General features: G+C 38.3%; 1 protein-coding gene across 3 annotated transcripts in view; it reads right to left on the minus strand.

The window, feature by feature from the left end:
• The window catches only part of SLC4A4 (solute carrier family 4 member 4), a 392,825-nt gene that overhangs the window by 189,419 nt on the left and 179,288 nt on the right, over window positions 1-24,118 (minus strand). The gene's annotated exons all lie outside the window — the stretch shown is intronic.

The raw sequence follows: 24,118 nt of genomic DNA on the forward strand, positions 1-24,118 counted from the left end.
CCTCACTAAGCCTCGGTCTTCATCTCTAACAAGGCGTCATTGATGCTTACTTCACAGGAGTGTTTTGTGGGGATTAAATGAAATAGCACCAGGTTTAATAAATGACAACTGGTAGTGGTAATAGTTGCCCTGGTAGTAGACTCTCAACCAAGGATAGAATAAACCAGTCAGCAAGATATGAAGGTCCTGTCTAAGGAATCCAATTCTCAGATTCTACCACTTACTGTCAGCAGCCACAGAAAGGCAGCAAAGTTTCCTCATGCCACTGAAGCTACTCAGTTTAGAGTAATGTGAAGACTATTATCTGACAAATTCAGAAAATTCATTCCTGCTTTAAGTATCTATGTTCACTCTCTTTTCTCTCATTTTCAGGTTAAGTGTTCACTTGATCAACAAATATTTATGAAGTATCTGTGTATCAGGTACTATGTTAGGCCTTGGGTGATAAACACATTACAGTTTTCTCCATAAGAGCCCTACTCCGTTCAAGAATCACAGTTCATGGCCCAGCCAACCACACCTCCCCCAAAAAAACCTCAGTCATACTAATAAGGAAATTTAGACAATTTTGAGAAGTTTACAATCATTCCTTCCAAGAATGCCCAACAGTCAAAACCAAAAATGGGATTACTTGCTGTTCAGAAGGTATGTCTCAGGCTAACAGATACTACACATTCCAGTTAAGTGCATATTTCCTCTCACTTGTTTTCAGACTGACTAAGCTCTTAGGGATAATCAGAACAAAACTTCTTCATGCTAGTCTGGTGGGAACAAAGGAATACAAGCATGACTGACAGTCCATCGTTATCAAATAATTTATGGTAAATGTCAAGTGGATGAACTGGTCCAATACAACATTTATTGAACATCAACTAAGTCTGAGACATTGTGTTTAGTACTGGGGATACAAAGATAACTGGGATATGATCCAGGCACTTCAGGCATTTTACCAATAATGAAGGAAACATGCCTGCACTACAATGTGGTAATGTAATGATAGAGCAATGTGGAGGTCGGGGGTGGGGGGCAGTGCTGTGGGTAATGACAGCAAAAAGGCAGGAGATGCACTTGGGTGGGATGGGGTAGAGACAGATGTAAAGAAAAAGTTTTCAGGGAGAAATGAGAGCATTTAAGGACAGGCTGGATTTAGTCAGGTCAAGTGTGGAATAAAGGTTTCAGGCAGCAGGAAAAGCATGAATAAGAGTCAGAGAAATTGAAAGACATGGAATTTAAGTAGTGAAGCTTACAGTACACAAGTGGGAATGTCAAGAGATGATTAAAGAGTTAAGCAAAGACCAAGTCAAGGAGCAACTCACAGGATTGTGAACTTGGGCTTGATAGCCAGGCGAGGGAACTTATGCTTGAGCTTGTAAATGACAGGGCTTTTGAAAAGAAGTGACATGTTCACATTTGTGACTTAGGTCCTTCTGGCAGTTGTGAAGGAAGGCCATAAAGAAGGAAGAATGAAGGCTGGGAAAACAGGAGGATACTGAAATAGCCGACACAAGAGATGATGAAGACATGAACTAGAGCAGTCGTAACAGAGTCGGGAATGGCAAGAATGAGTAAGAAGTAAAAAATCAGAAGGGTCTGGTATCTGAAGGAATAAAAAAGTAAAAGACAAGGAGGAGTCCATGATGGCTGGACAAGGGGATGGATGGAGGATCTACTGAGGTGAAGGGTACATTATGAGGAGCTATCTGAAGATGTGAAATTTCAGAACAACTCTAAACACCATAAACATTCAGTTTACCACAGAGAGAAAAACCGTATTTCTGAAGATTCTGCCAGATATTTTCATCAAAGTAAAATTCTACTGTTTGCTGCCAAGAACAAATTTGATTATTAACTTTGAAATTGATATCTGCAGCTGGATATTACATTTGCTTTTCCTTCTCTCTCTCATTCACATGCGCACAGACATACTAATTCAAGTAGTTAGATCTTCAGTTGTCTCCGATAATTAAATCCAGACATTGTTTGGTCTAATAAGAGTGTTTTACTGTATATTTGCATGAAACACTCTCCATCAGTTTCAAATTAATCTAGTTTTTTTTTTTTTTTTTTTTATCTCAGAAGTCCCCTGTAAAACCACAGCCCGACTGGTTCTTCAATAAACCTTGAATTAGTAAGCCCCAGTGCTAAAACCCTCGTCCTCTATCTTTAACAGTATGCACGAGGAGATTTTCTATACACTGGCCTTGCACAGCTTCACAATGCTCTCAGCCTTGAAGTGAGGGCACTCCCCAGAGTCAAGGCTACAACTCCTATCATGACTAACCAAAAGAAACCATGGCCGTAGAGTCAATTTCAACTCATAGCGACCCTACAAGAAGAGTAGAACTGCCCCACAGGGTTTTCAAGGAGCGGCTGGAAGATTTGAGCTGCTGACCTTCTGGTTAGCAGCCCAGCTTTTAGCCACTGCACTACCAGGGCTCCTACTGTGACTAAGTCGCTGTTGTTGTCAGGGGCCATCAAGTCAGCCCCTGATGCACAGCAACTCTATACACCAACAGATCAGACCATTGTGATCCACAGGGTTCTCACTGGCTGATTTTTCAGAAGTAAATCATCAGCCCTTTCTTCTTAGTCTTAGTCTGGAAGTGCTGCTGAAACCTGTTCAGTATCATAGTAACACACAAGCCTCCACTGACAGACAGGTAGTGGCTGCGCTTGAGGCACACTGGCTGGAAATAGAACCTGGGTCTCCTGCATGAAAAGCAAGAATTCTACCACTAAACAACCACTGCCTCCCAGTCATTAGTGTTTTCCAACAAATAGTTCTGAATTACCATGTTCTGGACACATGGTAGTGTAGCAATTTTTTGAAGTTAGGTATGGATACATGACGAGCTTTTGACAAATGAAATGCGAGTGAAAGAGACATGTGTCATTTCCAGGTAGAAGGCTACGAGGCAGCATGTGTGTCACCATAACCCCTCCCCACTGATATAAAGATTGTGAAAGCAAGTATTGAGATAAGGCTCCTGTTAGCCTGGATCCTGAGTAAACTATGATAAGCAGAACCTCCTCAAGAGCCAAGTTAGATATGTAGTAGCATGAATAAAAGGGATCCTTGGGTGGTACAAAGAGTTAATGCACTCAGCCGCTAACCAAAAGGTTGGAGGTTCAAATCCACCCAGAGGTGCCTCAAAAGAAAGGTCTGGTGATCTATTGCCAAAAAATCCGCCACTGAAAACACAGTTCTACTCTGACATACACGGGATCACCATGAGTCAGAGTCAACTCAATACCAACTGGTAGCATGAATAAAAAAGGAATTTTTGTGGAGTTAAGCAACTGACACATTTGGTGTTGTTTGTCACTGTAGCAAAACTCAGCCCACCCTGACTATTGGTTGTCGTGAAAGCAGCACAGAAAGATCAGGGAGATTAGCTCCCCTTCTCATTCCATCAAAATGATCTCCACTCCACTGTACCTCAGCAGCATTCTCTGGGAAGCAAAGGGGAATTAAAGTCACAAACGACTAGAGATCATTTCTTAATGATTCTTACTCATTTTTCCCTTTCAATACTATCAATTAATCAGTGTGCTTAATTTATGCTTACATGTGAATCATCTGATTCTGTTGTTGCTTCATTTGTTCAACATTTATTGACCTACTGCTACATATAAGGCATTCTACTAGGCAAAACAGAACAGTAGTTGTCAAACTTTTTGGTCTCAGGGCCCATTTACACTATTATAAACTAAGAGCTTTTACTTATTTGAGTTATATCTATCAATATTTACCATATTAGAAATTAAAACAAAAATTTTTAAGTATTTATTAATTCAAAAGATGCACTGCATTGTGCAAATCTGCTGCAAAGGACCTCTTTAAAGTGTTGAAGAGCAAAGACGTCACCTTGAAGACTAAGGTGCGCCTGACCCAAGCCATGGTATTTTCAATCGCATCATATGCATGTGAAAGCTGGACAATGAATAAGAAAGACCGAAGAAGAACTGACGCTTTTGAATTGTGGTGTTGGTGAAGAATGTTGAATATACCATGGACTGCCAAAACAATGAACAAACCTGTCTTGGAAGAAGTACAACCAGAATGCTCCTTAGAAGCACGGATGGTGAGACTGTGTCTTTGATGCTTTGGACACGTTGTTAGGAGGGATCAGTCCCTGGAGAACATCACACTTGGTAAAGTAGAGGGTCAGTGGAAAAGAGGAAGACCCTCAACGAGATGGACTGACATAGTGGCTGCAACAATGGGCTCAAGCATAACAACAATTGTAATGATGGCACAGGACAGGGCGGTGTTCCATTCTGTCGTGCATAGGGTCGCTATGAGTCGGAACCGACTTGATGGCACCTAACGACAACAACAACAATTCATTTTAAAACAATAATAAATCCATTACATGTTAACATAATGTACTTTATGAAAAATAACTAATTTGTAAAGTATACTTTACTTTTCATCAATGCAAAATTCTACTGTTGGCTGAATTTTAATGAAAGGAATGGCACTGTTTCACACTTTTACAAATCTATTTAACGTATGACATAATGGAATATAGCTGCAGTCTCGTATCTGCTTCTGCATTCAATCTGTTGAGATATGCTGTTTTGATGGAATTATACAAAGAAAATCCTACGACCTTTAACAGGTCTTAGGGATACTCAGGGGTCCTGAGTCCCCACTTTAAGAACCAGTACTACAGTGCAAGGGCCAGCAAACTTTTTTTGTAAAGGGGCAGATAATAAATATTTTCATCTTCATGGGCCATACGATCTCTGCTGCAACTACACAATTCTGCCTGTATGGCATGAATGCAGCCATAGACAATATATGAACAAATGAGCATGGCCACATTCCAATAAAATGTATTTACAAAAACAGCCAGGAGGCTAGATTTGATCCAAGGGTTGTAGGTTGCTAATCCTTGCAATACAATTAGACATGGATCCTACCCTTAGGAAACTTATAGCTACTAAAGGCAATATCCACCAAGTAGAATAAGTGTCATGCTGAGAAGCCATGAACAAAAGTGTTTTCAGAGTTCAGGGTCAATAGAGAGTACCTCAGGTTCAGAAGGCTTCAAGGGGAATATGGGCCTCAATGTATGGACAGAATTTGACAGAAAGTCTCAGGAGGACGTAGAATATTCCAAGTGGAAACACCACCCAGGCCAAAGGCACTAAGAGCAGGACGTGCCCAGTAAGTTCAAGTAATGGTAAGTAGCTGCTGAAGTGTAGTGTAGAAAAAAGGAAATACAGTAGTGTGACTTTAGGTCATTGTGTAATGGGCCTTACATGCCAGTTTCAGGAGCTTGGAGGTTGTTGGAGATGCACTGAGACACCACTAACCATTTCTGTGTGAGGAGGTAGCTTATCAGACAGATATGATAAGATTAATTGGAAAGCGGCCTGTAGGATGCATTTGAAGGGGCCCTAATGGTGCAGTGGTTAAGCATTCAGCTGCTGACTGTAAGGCGTATGGTTAGAAACTACCAGCAGCTCTATGGGAGAAAGATGTGACAGTCTGCTTCTGTAAAGATTCCAGCCTTGGAAACCCTATGGGGCAGTTCTACTCTGTCCTATAGGGTTGCTGTGAGTCAGAATTGACACGAGGGCAATGAGCTTTAGGATGCATCTGCATACGCCCAACTATGAGCAGTGGCCCCAGATGACAGGCTATTGGAGTAGACTAAACAAGAGGAAAGAAATAAGGACTTCAACAAAAGCACTGACAGTAAGATAGAAAAGACACTGAGCCAAGCAACATTACAGAATTAACTTTTAACAGCTTTAGTGGTTCTTTGGAGGGAGAGAGGAAGGGTAAGTACATAACCAAAGATGACTCTCCGGTTCCAAGTCTGTTTCCAAGTCTGAAAGAAGAGAGAAGGGTGGTAAGAAACAGAAAGGCTAGGAAAAGGGATGGATCTGGGGATAAGAAAAAGAGCTTGATTATAAACATATTCCACATATTATCACTACTGTGAAGCACAAGTTTGAATCCTCATGAATCCCAAACTTTCCATTTGAGAAACAACCCTATTTTGTAATTTAAGCAGATTGTCAAAGTTTTTCCAAACCTGTGCCTCTTAAAATCTTGTCCAAGTTCCCAGCATACTGAAATATAACATAATTTCTAAGTTTTTATTCTTTCTCTACCTTGATTCTATTGATAGCCTCCCAGAGTCAACATACATTAAAAGAAAAAAAAAAAAAAAAAAACCATTACCATCAAGTCAATTCTGACTCATAGCAACCCTATAGGACAGAGCAGAGTTTCCAAGGGGTGCCTGGTGGATTCGAACTGCAGTAGCTCTTAACCACTATGCCACCAGTGTTTCCACATACTTTAGCCCACTGTAAATACAGAATTAGATATCAATGAAATAATAAGACCTCTTGCAAAAATTCAGAGTAAATGGTAACTAATTCCTTTTTTAAATGGTTAGGACTGTCTGTATCTGAAGAATGCTGTAACTCATTCTTGGACACCACATAAGCTTTCATATCAATGTTGAGAACTTTCATTGCCTACACAGTCTTTTGAAAAGTATGACTATGAGAAACTACAATGACAGAATTTCTAAAATTGCATCTGGATCTGTTTTTGCCTCTTGAAAAACCAAAAAACATATAGGAATAATATGTTATTTAAATAATATTCCCAGTCATGAACAATTCCACATTTTGAACTGAGTGAAGAACTGAATGGAGAGACAGAAGGTGAATGCTTAGAATCAGGTTAAAAATGCTCTATTTACAAAGCAATAAAGATAGCTGTGGTGTGGTGATTCCTTTTCTTCCCAATGGTAGGTTTAGATGGAGCTCAGAAAAACTAAGACGAGAATGTGATAACAAAGCAGAAATCTAGAAGAATCTAGGTCCATGGTAAATAACCTAAAAATCTCCTAGTAAAATATATCTTCAAAACTGGTCACAACATGCATGATGCCGGCAGAAATCTTTACTCTCATGCTTCTGTAAACCTTATCATCTTTTTCCATGAATGGTTTCCTATCATTTTCCTGGATGTGAGCTTAAAACCTGAGCCATTCTGGATTCCTTCCTCTCCCTCACATAATATTCAGCTAGTCATCAAGCCCCGGAGATGCCATCTCTAACATCTCTTGCATTATTCCCTCCTTTTTCATTTCCACAGCCAAAATCCTAGCCCAGATCCTCATTTACCTCCATTCAATCTACTGCAATCACCTCCTACCTATCTTCCTGCCTCCAGCCTTTATCCATTCCATTCCATTCGAATAATCCCTGGCAGATTAATTTCCCAAAAGCACAGTTCTGACAGTTCTAACTCCATGCTAAATAAATTTTTATAGGCCTTCCGCAAAGTGGCCCAATTATTTTGCCACCTTATTTCCCCAATGTCTTATTCTCATGCCTTCTCTGCTAATCAAATGTGTCAGCTTACTCTACCTCACACTAACTCTTTTTAATATTTTCTCAACAACCTGGTTGCTTTTATATTTTTCTCTCAATCTAACATCACCTTTCAAAGTCTCACTCTGCTTTTACTACAATCTCCATTTATGGAAATACTACCCATCTTCTACTCATCTTTTAAAGCCCATTGGAAAGTCTATCTCCTCTTAGAAGGACTCTTTTCCCAATTCTCTTGTTTTTATGGCCCAAAACACACATTCTTCTAATTAGCATTCCCAGAGGGAGTACTGCATGCCAAGTGGCTGGTTAGACACTACATAGAAAACATATCTGCCTCTTTGTTCTTCTGGTGGCATTTGCTATAGCCTCTCCCAAACTGTGTTATCTGTGAGCTTCCCTCATCACCCTTCCTCCAATTGCACTGTGTAACCCAGCAGAATAAGACCTCAATAAATAGTTGTTGAACTGAATGTGTTAAAGTAAACTTTCTGGGTTCAACATTTTCCTAAAGTACTTCCAAAACTTTTTAGGAAAACTCTAGAGCCAGTGAAAACTGCAATTTTTAATTAGTCAGTAAACTTTACAAAAGTCGAAGGACTGAATTGCCTAGATCCAGAAATGCTTAAAGAATGAAAAAAAAAAAAGTTTTTTAAAAAACAAAAGGTCCCACTTGCAACTCAGTTCTTTAAATTCTAATATTAACTGTGTAATCAGATTGTGAGATGAAACAATCATCTACAGAGCTGTACCACTGTGGTTGCATAAAAAGAAACAGTACTACCTAACATTAATACTTGGGATAGTGATACCATCAAACACTGGCTAAGTACCTACAAAGCAAAACACTGAAATGGGCAAGGTTCCTGCCTATTAGATTTACAAACTAGACAGACAAAACAAAAAGCAGGAATACGCAGAGGATGACAAGAAAAACCTTTAAACCCTATATTGTTCTCTGAAGTTCAAACGTAAAAGTCTGAAGCAGCAGATCTCAACAGCGAAAGGACACAAGTGTTTTCTAAGGGCTCTGATGATGTCAGCTGTTAAATGTCAACCTGAATTCAGAGATAACGCTTAGAAGTGAAGAGGCTTTCTGGGTCCACAAAGATAGGGTATGCTCCTACACTCTAATAATGGCAAAGCATTTAGGTGGGTATTAACTTGTCCTGAAAAGTAGAAATGAACGCTTTTCTTTTGTACTTGGTGGCCCAGGCTGGTTTCAGACCTGTCGGCAAGATCTGTGAGAGGAAATCATTTTTGATTTCGTTCCAAATTTTAATTCCATCCCTCGGCAGCATTTGAAATGGCTAGGAGCTCTAAACTCACATCTGCCCCAGGTGACAACTAAGATAAGAAGCATACAATGTAAAAATGATGAGAGCTTACTCCCCCCAAAAGCAACTTTAAATGTAGCTCTTTAAAGCTAGTTAGTTACTTTAAGTTACACTAGGACTGAAAACATCTAGCTAGGAATCCTGGAAGATTAGATTAAACGAATCTTGTTACAAATTCTATTTTTCAGCCGATATATTGGGCACTGTTTTTAAAAGTGATTCTTTGATGACTATTAGTAACAAACATAATTCAATGAGCAGGAATATAAGGAAATAGTTTCTCCAGGCAAATAATATTCATTTCTGGTTAATAGTTCACTGTGGCCCAGATGAGCCATAATGAAAACTGGGCTATTGGTTGCTTTCAATGAAATAATGGTGTACCAAGGATTGACAAACCACCATGTTTCAAGTACCTGCACTGCGCTGCTGCTTCTTGTTGTTCTTAGTTGCCACTGAATTGATTCCAACTCATGGCAAAAGCAGGAGAGAGGGACCCTGCCCTAAGGGAGCCTTTTAATACAGTTAAAATGGAAAAATACAGACAATGAAACATCAGAAGACAACATAAAACAATACATAATAAATCTTTCATTGTGAGGCACAGGCATTAGGAGCTATGGAATTTTAAGACTTGAAAAGGTCTAATGTGTTTCTGAGAAAGATTCTATCAAGGAGATGGAATTTCACTCAGGTCTTACTAACCGGTTGTGGATAGGCAGATGTGAAAGACATTCCTGGAAGGAACGAAGGATCAACTAAGGCTTGGAGGTAGAAATCCTGATATGAGACATAAGACGTAAGACAAAGGACAAGCTTATCAGGGTAAGGCTTCACATTGACAAGAGTCCCTGGGTGGTGCAAATGTTAATTGTTCAGCTCCCACATGAATGGCTGGAGGCTTGATTCCACCCAGAGGCACCTCAGAAGAGCAGTGTGGAGATTTCCTTCCAAAAAATCAGCCATTGAAAACCCCATGAAGCATAGTTCTACCCTGACACACAAAGGGTCTGCATGAGCTGAAACTGACTAGGTGCAAACTGGTACTGGTGCTGGTCATATTGAGAAGAGATGAAAATGAGGTTGGATAGGTAGGTGGAACCAGCCCTGGTGGGACAGTGGTTAAGAGCTGCAGCTGCTAACCAAAAGCTCAACAGTTCATATCCACCAGCCACTCCTTGGAAACCCTACGGGGCAGTTCTACTCTGTCCTATATGGTCACTATGAGTCAGAATCAACTTGACAGCAATGGATTTGGTTTGCTGGCTTTTGTGCATATCTTAGTTATTCAATATGTGTATATTAAATTTAATTGAATTGATGTGGTAGGTAATATGTAGCCTTGGGAAAGGTGCCTGAGATTATATATCGAAGCTGATAGTTTACAGAGAGTAAATATCACTTAAACAATGAGAAGGACCCTCTCTCATTATTAAAATGTGTTTTCTCAGAAGGACTGGCCCAGGGCATAATCTTAAAGAGATTTCCAAATAGTTGACATATTTCCGTATCACTGACAAGTAAACATTTTGGCCAATTTCCTTGATGCTTTACCCACAAAACTTCAATGTCTGAATGTCTGACACGGTATAAATAAAAATTTCAGAAGATAGTAATAACAGCTATTCTTGAGAAATTCCTATGAATGTCTTGCTAATAACAGTAAAAATAGATTTATTGAGTGCTGAGCACTGTGCCGCTTTATCTACTTTTCATTTAACTCTCACAACAATCCAGTGTTGGTAAAAATTAACCCAGTTTTGCCACCAAGAAACCGATTCTTCAAGAAGTAAGCTGACCAGAGTCAGGAAGCCAGTAAGTGGCAGATCCAAGGATTCAGATCAAATCCTGCCTGACTCCAAACTCCAATGACTAAACTTCTTTCCTGAATTTATTTTATTTTTCCCAAGAGGCATCAATGAAAAAAAATTTATTAGAAGAAATGCATGATTCTAGTAAAGAAAAATCATGTGAGTCAGAGCTTCCTTGTGTGGTCACTAGATATAACTAGGTGAATTTCCTCTATATTAACTTCAATAAACATTTCCCATAGAAGTTACAGATGCAACTGCCTGCCGCATGATAAAGTTTAAGTCCTGTATACCCAGTACTTTGTACTTATAAACTGTGTGATTTGGGCAAGTTACTTAACCTTTCTAAGCCCCAGTTTCCTCATCTGTAAAATGGCAGTAACAATAGCTACTTCATAGGGTTGTTTGGAGGACTAAATGATATCATACAGGAAAAGTACTTAGCTCAGGGATGTACCTGAAAAGTGCTTAATATTTGGAAATTTTATTACTGTTCAGCAATAACCAAAAAAAATTAATATTCAAGCTCTTTAGACCTACTTTATAGCAGAAATCATTACAAAGCTAATAGTTCAGTAATGGGCCCTTCCCCCAACTTTTCTACTCTCGAGCTCCTATTTTTCCTTTCAGATGTGGTGCAGAAACAACCTCCTCCAAAAGCCTCTTCTACCACCACCACTCTCAGACGACGTGGACATTCCCATAATTTATTTGTGTCTGTCTATGTGTGTCTGTATGTGTTTCAGTCATTTCACTTTGCATTTTATACTACTGTTATCCATTTGTATCCTGCCTCCCTCATTAGAAGGGAAGCTCCCTGAGGGCAAGGACTCACCTTATCCATCTCTGTATACCCAGTACCTAGAACAGTGCCTGCCATCAAGTAATTCACAATGTAATTGTCCACCGATACATTTATATTTCTAAGGCACAATTGTTAAAAGCATCCAATTTACTCAAAGGGAAGTCCTGAAAGAGGGTAGCTCAGCAAACACTCTCTTAGGATGAACTAAATCTTCCTCATTAAGTTATCTGAGAAGGACATCTTTCCAAGAAAGTGAAATTTTCTCCTACTAAAATAGTAAGAAGCTTAAATCAATACGTTTATTACATCAAAGGGAATAAAAAGCAGTTAAAAGCTTAATGATGTCACTATGAATGGGCTTCTTGACAGCTACAAAGAATTTATATCACACATAACGAATCTGGAAAACTGAGGGGAAAATCCATGCAGTTTCCTGTGCGTGCTCTTTTCTCTTTTGGTTTCAAGTATATAAACCTTGTCTCTTTAATGAAGGTCTACATTTTGAAAAAGTGATGATCCTATCTTATGCTGCTTTTTCACTGTCCATAGCACCTACTGTCCTTTGGCACATAACAGGTATTTGTTTTGTTTTGTTTTTTTAAATCATTAACTTAGTAAGTTCTTTTTCTTACCCAGAACTTGAATCTTTTCAAGCCACCTTCAGAGACCTCATCAGGTGATCTTCCTCATGATCCTCTAAAGTAGGGAGGTCCAGCATCATTACCCCCAAGAGGAAACCAAGGTTCAGAGAAGTGCCACATACAGTGACTGCTGCCAGTGCCAGGCTTAACCCTTAGTCTAGTACTCTTTCCATTGCCTCACAAGGTACTGAATTTGAATTCAGGATGACAGATTACACAGAAAATGTGTTAGTAGTGCACTCTTTGATAGGAGGAGTAAGTCCCTAATTGTGAGTTTAGAAATCATTAAGTCTTACTCTTTCAGACATTCTTGGGATGTCCTCAGCTTAGTACCCATGAGTCCAAACTTCCTGCCCTCCCGATCCCGCCACCGCCACCATCCTTGCCCTTTTCCCAGTCATTGACTTACTCAGCCATCCCACGCTGGGAGTGCGCCGCACTCGAGGGTCATCGTCCGAGGTGCGGGTTGCTAGGCAGGGCACTGAGTTCTCAAGCGGGCTGCGGGCTTTAGTGTCAGAAGCAGAAGACAGGAGGAGGAGGAGGACACATGAGCAGCCACAGCAAGGATGAGGATGAAAGCATTAATTGAGAAGAAAAAAAATACTAAAGCAAATCACACAGTGGGTTAAAGGAGAACAATGACATATCACATTGACACACCCCCTCCCATGACCCTGCACCCTTCGATGGAACAAATCCCAACACAGAATGAAAAATGTCTAAAACAATTTGCATTGAATCATTATGGTTCTCCAAGTACCAATGGATGATCCGCCCTGCAGTTGTGGCACACAAAACATGATTGTATCCAAAAGAAGAAAGATTTACATAATGACCACTAATCTCAAGATGTAAGAGCAAAACCGTTAATAATTTGGCACCACAGAAGCACACACAGAGGGAAGCTGCACAGTTTTGTAAAGCACAGAGCAGTGGGAGGGTGTTATATTAGTAGACAGCTTTCTTACAATGTATCCACCAGACCTTTCTCTAAATCTCGCGCACAAATGCGGAAAGCACAATTTCACACTACCACTTCTGAAATATTTTCCTTGATGAATATAGAACTGACTCACAAGTTCCTTTGTCTCCTGTTTTTCAGCCCTTCAGAAACATGAGACTGGGATATAGACAAAGCGATACCTTAACACAAACAGATTTAAAATGCTTATTAACCCTCATCTTCTGGTTCTCTTTAATACTTATTTTACTATCATTTTAATAGTTGGTGTACCCATGCCAAATTTTAGGCCATATCAAAGACAGTATAATGATGCAGGTTAAATACACAGTATGGGACCTCCAGATATTTTTCATCAGTCAGATAGCGCCATCAACGTCTGCCTGAAGAGAGTTTCACTCGGGCTTCATGTCATTTGTTTTGCTATTCTTATCAAATGCCACAGTCTAAGGCTAGCAAGAAATGGACAACATAATTTCCTTTAAGGAATGACAATGAGGCTGGTAATATCTGTCATCAGATTGCATACAATTTGACTTGAGAGAGTAGGTTCTTTTTGTTTGTTTTTTTCTTAATAAACAATAACGCCACTAATTTATCAAGGCAATAAACATTCAAAGCATATCCAACCAGAAGCAAAGGCTAGATAATCTATTCACACAAGTGTGCAAACTATGGGGCCTTCTTAGGAGGTCAGCTTTTAAACTGAACCATTTACAAGTTAATGTAAGTTTATTGCCAAATATGGGCATTCAGCACATTATAAAATCCAGAAACATTTTTGTCAATTTATCTGTCTGTGTTTAAAAGCTGTAAATAAAGCCAGGACTTGCAAGCGGGCCATCTGTGCCAGCACCTGTTTGAGGCAAATCTGATGTCTTCTCTTTGCAATCTGAATTTTTAATTGTTTCCCATAATTGAACTTCTTTGCAAGTTTTTATGGCACTAAGAAAAATGAAAAAGGGAAATGAACCAGTTGAGATAATTCCAAAATTGCTTTTGTCAAGAGGGAAACATTTAGAAATGTGTATTATCATACTGACCAAGTTTAACCTTCTATTTCTTTTGACAATTGAGTGACCCGCTTAAAGTGCCAATCTTCCTGCAAGCAAGCTTAGCAAAAGGAAAAGGAAGAAGCTAGCCAACTGATATCCATTGATCTAGGACCAAACATGGACCTGAGGAAATTCCAGATCACTGAAAACTGACGCAGGTGGTAACGCAAAGTAAACCCAAAACAGTCTTCCAATTCTTTAGCTTGTGGTGAGTGTGTAGCTACCCAAATTTTATCACTGTGACCATGGCTTGCTAGTAAAATGAGTACAAAATGTCTGCAGCTGCTTCAAAACTCAAGTGCTGGCAACTCACTCTTCCCAATGCCTTCTTTCTCCTCTACCTCTCTCAACATGTCAGTGTGTAATTTGTTGGAAACTAAAGTTGGAAGCACCTTTTTTGAATACACAGCCTCCACTGATGCTGAGCCTCACCATCAAGAGGGCAGTGGAACACAACCTGGCGCACACCAGCAAAGAGCCTGGCTCTAAAGACAAGCATGGAAATGAAACTGCCCGTAGAGACCTGGCACCTGTGTTTCAGCAAAGCCTGACCTGAAGCCATCTGGCTATCTACCTTTGTGAAAACTGGGAGGCTCACACCATTCAATACTTACACTGGCAAATTCCAACATTTTAATTTGTTGGTCCCTCCATGTATTTCTATGCAGGCAGGGTTACAAACTCTGTTAACTCGTTCATGCTATTTTCTTTCTCTTCACAAATTTACTCCAAAGTTCGACTTTGAGATCGAATTTTGAAAAGTTCTTCCCAAATATGGAGCCAAACTTCCTATGATAATGACACCATGATAACGATATCTTATGTACACCTTTTCCAATTAATGCTTTTATTGTGCCCCTTCTACGCTTCAGCTATAAAATAAACAGCTTTGCTACCATCTTATACATTCTCTATTAAATCACTTTTGCCTGACTTCAGACATAAACAATTCAGAAATTGGTTTCCATCATTGTGATTTGATGAGGAAAGATATGGTTCTAAAGGCTTCTGAGTGATGGTTTCCAACATCTAGATTGTAGCAAAAAAAACTTTTGAAGAAGACATTTTTTTTTCCAATGATTCACGTTCTTCTTGAGAATCAACTTGTTTAAAACCATTAATTCCAAACCTATTCAAATAAGGCTGTCTCTACTTGAATCTTGAAAGTAGGCCAAAAAACTTGTCCAGCAAAATTCCGTTTAGGCATTCCATTAAGAAGAAAATAAAATTTATTCAGCATCTTTTGAGGTTTCAATATTGTATGTTCAAACAGTTATCAAGCACCTACTATGCATTCCACACTGCTATTTAGCCAAGAAATTTAACACAAGAGTATAGCAGCATTTCACCTGTAAGCACATGAGGCATTAGTACAGGCTACATAGAAATGTCCATCTGGAAAACTGATAAAGACATTTGACTGTCTGCCATATTCGGTCTGTATCTATGCCTAGATGTAGAATGACCACCAGAAAACCTTCAACATCACATACTTACACAGAATAACAAACCTGGACTCACTGATGAGTTGGAAATATTTGTTTAAGAAAGCTTATTACCTTTTGTTGTTGAATTAGCATATTATTATTAAGCACACTAGGTTCCCCCATTTATAATATGCTTAAGCAAGTTATTTTACATTTCTGAGTTTCACTTTTTTTGGCTGAAAAATGGAGACAATGACATAGACATTAGAAATATCATCAAGAACAATGCCTGATTTATAATAAGTGCTCAAGAAACAGGAGGTACTGCTGTTGTTACCACTACCAGTATCATTAATGGAATTATGTTTCCTTTGTTAACATTCTGAAGAGTGTTGGAAAATGCCAAAGACATCAACTTTAACCTCATTTAAATTCAACTTTAAATTCAAAATGTGTTTTTTAAGAACGCAGGTACACAAATCTGAAAAGACCTTTCTGTCTCTTGTATTTTTACTAAAACAGGGTTTGAGTAGAATGAGGCAAGCTTAATCCTTCTTGGAAGCCTTTGATTATATTCCCCGTTTTTCATTTTTGGAAGGCATAGTACTCACATGTTATGTTTCTATCTTGCCTTCCCTACTCTCCTCACTCTCCCTGCCCCTCTTCTCTTCTATTTCTCTATCACAGAGACCAGGAGGTAGTCTCACTGCTACACCGACTCTCCTAGCTGCTCTTAGTGCTAGATGAAGCTGAGGAATCCAAGACTTTTCAAAAACAACTCTACCAAGGATCTCTGCCTTGGAAGAAAATTTATTCAGGGTTGGCAGCAGTAAATCAGTTGAGGCTCCTTTAAATACATGGCCGTGAAATGGAAGAGAGTGCTCATGTGTGGTAGGATAAGGCAAAGAAAATCATCCCAGTTCATTTCCCCTATCAAAGACCTTATCTGTATAAGATAGACTGACAATTATTAAAATTTAAAAATATGTTTACTTCATGGTAACATCCTGCCACATATATGTATTACTTATTGATAGCTAAGAACTGTCATTGCTCAGACACACTGATCAAGCTTTATACTCTAAATTAAAAACATAAATCCCACGAGTGACACCTCATTATGTATTATTTGGCATCTATAAACTTGAGAATGAAGGCAGGACTATTTTAAAGACAAAACTCCGAGAATGTTTTCATATATGGAATGGTAGAGGAAAAAAAGAAAAGGGAGCCACAGAAAATAATAGCATAAAAAATAATGGTGGTGAACTGAAGTTCCATCTCCAATTTTAAATCTGAAAGTCACTAAATTGGCCCCTTAAAATATTTCTGGATAATAGTTGTTCCTTACAGTTGTATCTCATTTTACACTCTTCAGATACTCTTCACAAAGGTATATCATTTTGTCCTGGTTATAGGCACAAAATAGTACCTTTATCTTATACATACTAAAACTAAGGCTCAAGGACAGTATGCAAAATTGCTCAAAAACACACTACTACCAAGAATCAGTCTAGGATTAGAATGAGGCCTTTGGAAAATATGGTTCCATGTCTTCAAAAAATTATGAACTAGGTCTTCAATGTCAAAAACTAAACAGTCACATGCATTATCTAATATCTGTTAATCTATCAGGTTAAGCCTGACTCTTCATTGCCATAAAGACCAGAATAGACTAGCAAATACTGGGAGGGAATGACCTTTGGAGAAAAAATGTGTTAATGCTTATTTAAAGATCTGGACATTACAAATCTGGAAGATCAATCCCCTGCCTGAAGAAAAGAAAGGAAAATAAGAATGGTGCCTAATGGGTGAATTAGAAATCTAGTAATAACAATAACAATAATAGCTACTGTTACTAAGGAATACTTCCATTTGGGAACTTTGCTTGAAACTTTACATGGATTGGCTCATTTAATCTAAGAAGAGCTCGATCATTCATTGGGTCCTGGTCAGGCCTTTATTGTGCTGTGCAAATAAACTGAGTCCTGAACAAAATACATGGATGTGCTGCTGGTTTTTGGAGGTACCTAACTGTATGCTAAAAGGCACCTGGGAAGATGACTTTCATCTTGATGTCTCATGGGACCCAGAGAGGCAAGATGCAGAATCACCTCTCTCAGAACTAGAGAAGTATGATGGCTGCCTCAAATAAAAAGAATCTCTGGGGAGAAGTTAGAGAAATGCCTGCCTTATCCACTGATTCAGGGACCAGGTCTGAATTAAAGAGGATGCAAGGGGCTGCAAAGAAGGGCAAAACAGCCAGAGACAACTGCAACAAGCTTGGATCCAAAGGCCAGACAAACAGCTAAGATTTTCTAAAAGGACTGAGAAAGCTACAAAACCTAACGGTGGTATAAGAGAGATCCACTGCATGCCAGCGTCCAGGCAGCTTGATTTAATATCCAGGCCAAGTAACTGAAATAGTCTGATCTCAAATCAGATCCAAGGTAACAAGAGCCTAGCTAATCCCACTTATATTTCAACGGAGCCTAGAATTATTATTAACTAACGTCTGTGTCTTAGCTATCTAGTGCTGCTATAACAGAAATACCACAAGTAGATGGCTTTAACGAAGAGAAATTTATTCTCTCACGGTCTAGGAGACTACAAGTCCATATTCAGGGCATCAGCTCCAGGGGAAATCTTTCTCTCTCGTTAAGTTCTGGAGGAAGGTCCTTGTCATCAATCTTTCTCTGGACTAGGAGCTTCTCAGCACAGGGACCCTAGGTTCAAAGGACATGCTTTGCTCCCGGCACTACTTTCTTGGTAGTATAAGGTCTCCCTATCTTTCTGCTTGCTTCTCTCTTTTATATTTCAAAAGAGATTGATTTAAGACACACTAAGCAGAACCCCTGGTGGCGTAGTGGTTAAGAGTTACGGCTGCTAACCAAAAGGTCTAAAGTTCAAATCCACCAGGCACTCCTTGGAAACCTGGAAACCCTGGTGGCATAGTGGTTAAGTGCTACGGCTGCTAACCAAGAGATCAGCAGTTCAAATCCGCCAGGCGCTCCTTGGAAACTCTATGGGGCAGTTCTACTCTGTCCTATAGGGTCGCTATGAATCGGAATTGACTCATCAGTAGTGGGTGTTTTTGGGTCTAAATCTTGTAAATTGAGCCCTATCTCATTAACATAACTGCATCTAATCCTGCCTTATTCACACCATAGAGGTAGGAAAATCACACCAAATGACAAAATGGTGGGCAATCACACACTACTGGGAATCACAGCTTAGCGAAGTTGACACATATTTTGGGGGACACAATTCAATCCATAACAGTCTGATTTCTTCCCTTAGCTGAGTTGCTAACCAGTGTCTATTTTCCTGTGGGGAATAGCAATAGACTACACTTTAAGAAATGCCTCAAAGTGTGTGCTTATTTCAAAAACAGCAGTGTGGTGGAGACAGCTAGGAAGTGGCATCCTGCCTGGTAGGTGGTTTTGAAAAAAGGAACCCAGGGAGAAAGTATGTGGTGGCAACAAGGGGTGGCAGAAAGTGGATCACATTTCTCATTCTCATATTGAAAGAAAAAGGGAGAAAAAAGTAGCAAATTGAAGACAAAACCCAAGGTTCAATCCGGAGCAGGCCCCGAGTCCCCATAAATACAGAAGGGGCCAGGAAAAGCGTGGAGGAGCAGGGTGGGGCCTGGGAGCCACCGCTGCGGCCCAGAGATGTCAGTGAATCCAGCTCACCTGCCTGCTGAAGGAGTTTAAATTCTCAGATTCCCCGTGTGGTCGAGGGCTTCCCTAACAGCCATTCAGCAAAGAGTGCCACCAACAAAGGGGACAGACTAAGGGGACTGTGATGAGAAAGGCTTCCTCTCTTCCCATTGCCAAGGAAAGCATGTTGGTATCACTCACCAAAGGGCAAAGGAAATAAATCAGCACTTTATCCATGAGTTTCTTCCAAATAGTAAGCTACAGAGCAAATAGTTGTCATTTCAGAAACCACTCCTCGTCAACATGGGCTTCTTCTGCCTAAACTGTGCTTAAACATATTGTACATGCTTTAATAACATTTGTTGAGTGATTATTATGTGCCAGTCACCATGCCAAACATTGTACATATATTATCTCATTTAATTCTCATTATCTCTGTATTACAGACGTCTAAATAGAGCACAATATTATCCTTCCAATTTTTAACTAAAAAAAAATCTTTGCCCAAATAAAAAATGGGATCATGAAACTGAATTGGGTAAAAACGAGATTCATAGTCTTGTTCTGATTGGATAACAAAAGCTGCTTCTCAATAAAGAGCACTTACACTCCTAGACCATGGTGGGTAAGGAATTGATTCTTGTGACAGTCTAGGGAAAGAATGAAGAAGACTGTAAAAGAACAGGGGCAAACTGATGGTGGCTTTACTCAAATTTCCACAAAAATAGTGAAAGCTGAATACTCATATTAAGGTTCCTAGTAGTCTGGGGTCCTTAAATTGGATTTCATTCATCTTTTATAAATCTTCCGTAAAATAATACATATCAAAGGTGTGCACTTAAATGCTAAATGATTTTTTTTTAATCAGACCATCTTATAAACTATAATTTTTTAACAGAATTATCAGGTAACCCTGTCATAAACATCTTCATAAATATTTGTGGAATGAATAAATATTAACTGAGGATAAACTTTGCCTTTACTTCCTAAAAAAAGGTAAACTAAATGTAACTTACTTGATTTTTCAAATTCTACCAAGGAATGTTTCTAGGATTAAAAGCTATTTTTTCATAGTAAACTAAAATAACACAGCAATTATCTAGGTATCTTAGGTGAAACCACATGAAATTGCTGGCAGTCAGCTGTACCTTATCCACAAAAACAGCAATTTCATCAGGTATAACCTAAAATAGTGGAAAACATAAAGAGTGGGTAAAGGAAAATCCAATACCAGAGGAAACTAAAACCTCATTAATTTCTTCATTCAACACTAACTCTCTACAAATGCCTCAATTATTATATTGAGAAATTATAGCACTTCCCTAAAATTTAGTATCTAAGAGACATGTACATCAGAATTCACAGATGTCCCAGAGAAGTAGCAATTTCACAATACTTAACATCTTGGAAGCTAGCCTGATTCTCCCCTGATTTATTACAAATAAAAATGTTTCTCGTTTCTTTTAATAAACACTAAACTATCTGGAACCCTTAATCACAACAGGGCCCTAAAAGCTGAGCATTAGTCTTAAGTATGGACAAAGACAATGGTATGCTGATAAATGTTTGACATCCATTTCTACAGAAAATATATATTATAAATTATACTGACAAAAGGACTGTAAAACCATAATAAAATACACAATTTTGTTGTAGCACACAATTGTAAAAATAATAATAAAATACACAATATCCTTTATTGCAAACTCCATATAGCCAGTTGATTCTCATAGAATGCTCTTAATGGTTTTTGACTAACTCATGCATCAGTAGCCAACTTATGGTTGCAAATGATGAACAAGTGTAGTTTTAACATCAGTGTTAATTAATATTTTCACTTATGTTCATGAGTAAGAAGAAAGTGAAACAATGAAGACATATGTCAGGCTTCACTCATTCATCAATGATGTGGTGACTCCTTTGCTAAACTGAGTAATAGTTTTCAAATGCTAGAAGAATATTTCCTCAATTTTTGTGCTATTCACATTTTAACAGCTACAGACAGGACATACTTGTAAATTTAATCTGTATTATTAGCATTTTCTCCATCACTATTTAAAGTCTAGATACATCTGACAAATCAATAAACCAAGTTCTGATTCACAGTGCTTGTTGATTTCTGTGGTATAAATATGACCATTGTGGCCAATTCCTAGCTGTCAACGTGAAGGAACTAAATGTGGAGTTGAGAAGAGTAGGAGTCCGCCATTATACAGCATTTCCGCCATACAGGCACAATAAATGTAAATAACCTTAAGAGCATAGATTATAATAAAATGTAGTAAAATAAGGAAGTGTATGCTTTGAGTATCTGCTAAGCTTTGTTTTAATATAATTACTTAGTTATAAGATTATGTAATTTAATTTTTAAAAATAGCGACATTTTATAACAGCTCAAGAAATTATTGATAATAATTGACTCTTGCAAATAGATAAGAGCTGACACCAGCACACCACTGAGAAATGAAAAAATTCCTAACTTGAAGTAGTATCTCCGTAAATTTCAGCTATCGATTGCATTGTGGATATAATAACTAAGGCTGAAAGTATCACTGGGTCTATTTTCTAGCTTAGGATAGAAGATTAAGGTGACACAAGTTTATCTAGGTTTTCCATGGGGATATTAGAATCTAGCTTCAGCTATAACAGTTATGAAATGACAATCTGGCTTTATTAAAATAGTAGCAATAATTCTATAACTCTTTATTTTAGAAATTTATTCTAAAAACATTTCATAGTTGTTAAAGATACTAAGTAATTAAACCCTCAAAGAGAAAGGTAAATGCATAAACTTGCAAGTTCAGAATAAACGCCTCTAGAAAGCCAAAAATTGCCATCTGATAATTTATAATTATGTTCTTTAGAGGCACATGGAATTGATTGCCATAGAATCTCTCAAAGCCAAATCCTGCCTCTAGATATTTAAAAAGAGTTAGATAACACAAAGGCCAATAATACCATGTTTTAAAAGGCCTAATAGTATTCCATGCTTCAGGGTGCAAGCTGATCAGTTGAAGAGCCGGAAAGGAACTGCCTGCCATCCCTATTTGCTTTCTGCCCAGCATATATAACATTTCACAGGTGAAAAGGTGAATGATGAAGGCAATTTCAACTTTCCTCTGAACTGCAAAGATCTACTGATAGGATAAAGGATTGAATGACTTGAACAATATCAACCCATTAGTTGTATTCCATCTCCAAATAATTTCTCCTAAAGCACAAAGTAATAGACTCCGAGACCCATCTGTTTCTAATTTCTACCCTGCCTGCACATCGATAAAAATGAAGGTCACGCCACACTGGTGGAAGGCACTCTGACGCTGACACACTCATTATTCTTCTCTTTGCAAATAGAGCAGTATTTGAAAACAATATACCATTCTTTCTTAATTCTTTATACTTTAAAGCCCATGATAAAAAAAAAAAAAACTCCAACTGGATTTCATTTTATATGAAAAAGATTATCAAATGAGATATAAAAGGGGATCTCAGCTTTATTAGTTGCTACTACTTCAAAAACATGAGTTGTTTTCTAAAATGAAATATTTGTGATATCAATTATAACAAATTGTTTATCCCATGGCATTTTCAAGAATTAAGCAAACCCTCTCTTCAAATATACAATAAAAAAAAAAAAATCAGAACAGACACACAAAAACCAAAACATTTCCCACAGGCAATAATATTCCAGGTAAAGGTAGGTACCATCAAATTGTAATAGAAATGTTCTTGACTAGATTTTATCTTTTGTGAATGTTTTTAATAAAAGCTTTTTATAAAATATTAATTTATATACTGTTTTGCTTTTAAAGAAAGAAAAAGATTTAAAGTATTTAAATCAATACATAAGTCACTCAATAAAACTGAACTTTTCAATTTGTTCTATTTAATAACTAAAAACACATTAAGAAATAACAATAATGGAACGGTTCAAAAATATACCAGAGAAAGTTTGCTAATAGTAAGCTCTCTCTCACCCAACCATTAATTTTAATAAGTGAGAAAACCTAATTTTTAAAAGCAAAGTGGCTGAATGAGTTGGAATTCAGTTTATTACAATTCACTTAACTCACCTTTTCCACAACATGTTTTATGTTATTCTGACAAGGCAGTTGAGGGCAATGATGATTTCTCTTAATGTTAAACAAGTCTGGGGGTGGGATGGAAGGAGACCTGGTTGTACCAGCCCAATGCTTAGCAACTCTTTCCACCATGCTTTCGTTTTCAATACTGGATGGAAACTGTATTTTTCCCTTTTCAGATTTCATCCAGTCATAACATAAAGTTTAAAACAGAGACCATAATATAGAAGATAAACACTCTGTGGGAAATGCCGGTAAATGCAGTAGAGTATAAATAGGACACGGTGCTTTTCCTATCCCTATATGATGGGGTTAACAACTTACCTTGAATAATTACTCTTACACCTCACTATCATTACCGTACAACAAAAAAGCAGATTATTTTTTTTTGAGTGGTAACAACGAATCTTAACTTTGATGAAATGATCAACTACAGGCTCGACATCATCTCATGTACCAAGCAAGCACCTCATGATGCGGGGCTTTGGGACATTTATCATATCTTATGTACTCTCCAGGAAACCCTGGTGGCATAGTGGTTAGGTGTTACAGCTGCTAACCAAAAGGTCAGCAGTTCGAATCCAACAGGCACTCCTTGGAAACCCTATGGGGCAGTTCTACTCTGTCCTATAGGGTCGCTATGAGTCAGAATCAACTCAACGGCAACAGGTTTATGGGGTTTATGTACCATCCAAATTGTGACAAACCATCATCTCTAAAGTATACTCTCTAATGTACTCAATAATCTACATATTTGCTGATTCACATAAAATATTCAGTTGTTTCATTATACAGTTATTGCCAAATCTCCTCAGTCAGTCAGAATAGATGTATGTGGAGCAAGCAAGGCCCCCCACCATTTGCAGTCTACAATAATAGTGGCTGCAATCTTTCCAGCAGACTGCAAACCTGCCCAATTGGATAAACCATGTCATTGTGAAATGGCTATGGCATATGAACTTGAGA

The sequence above is a fragment of the Loxodonta africana genome, chromosome 5, assembly GCF_030014295.1.
Source record: "Loxodonta africana isolate mLoxAfr1 chromosome 5, mLoxAfr1.hap2, whole genome shotgun sequence".
In the NCBI taxonomy this organism is placed as follows: Eukaryota; Metazoa; Chordata; class Mammalia; order Proboscidea; family Elephantidae; genus Loxodonta; species Loxodonta africana.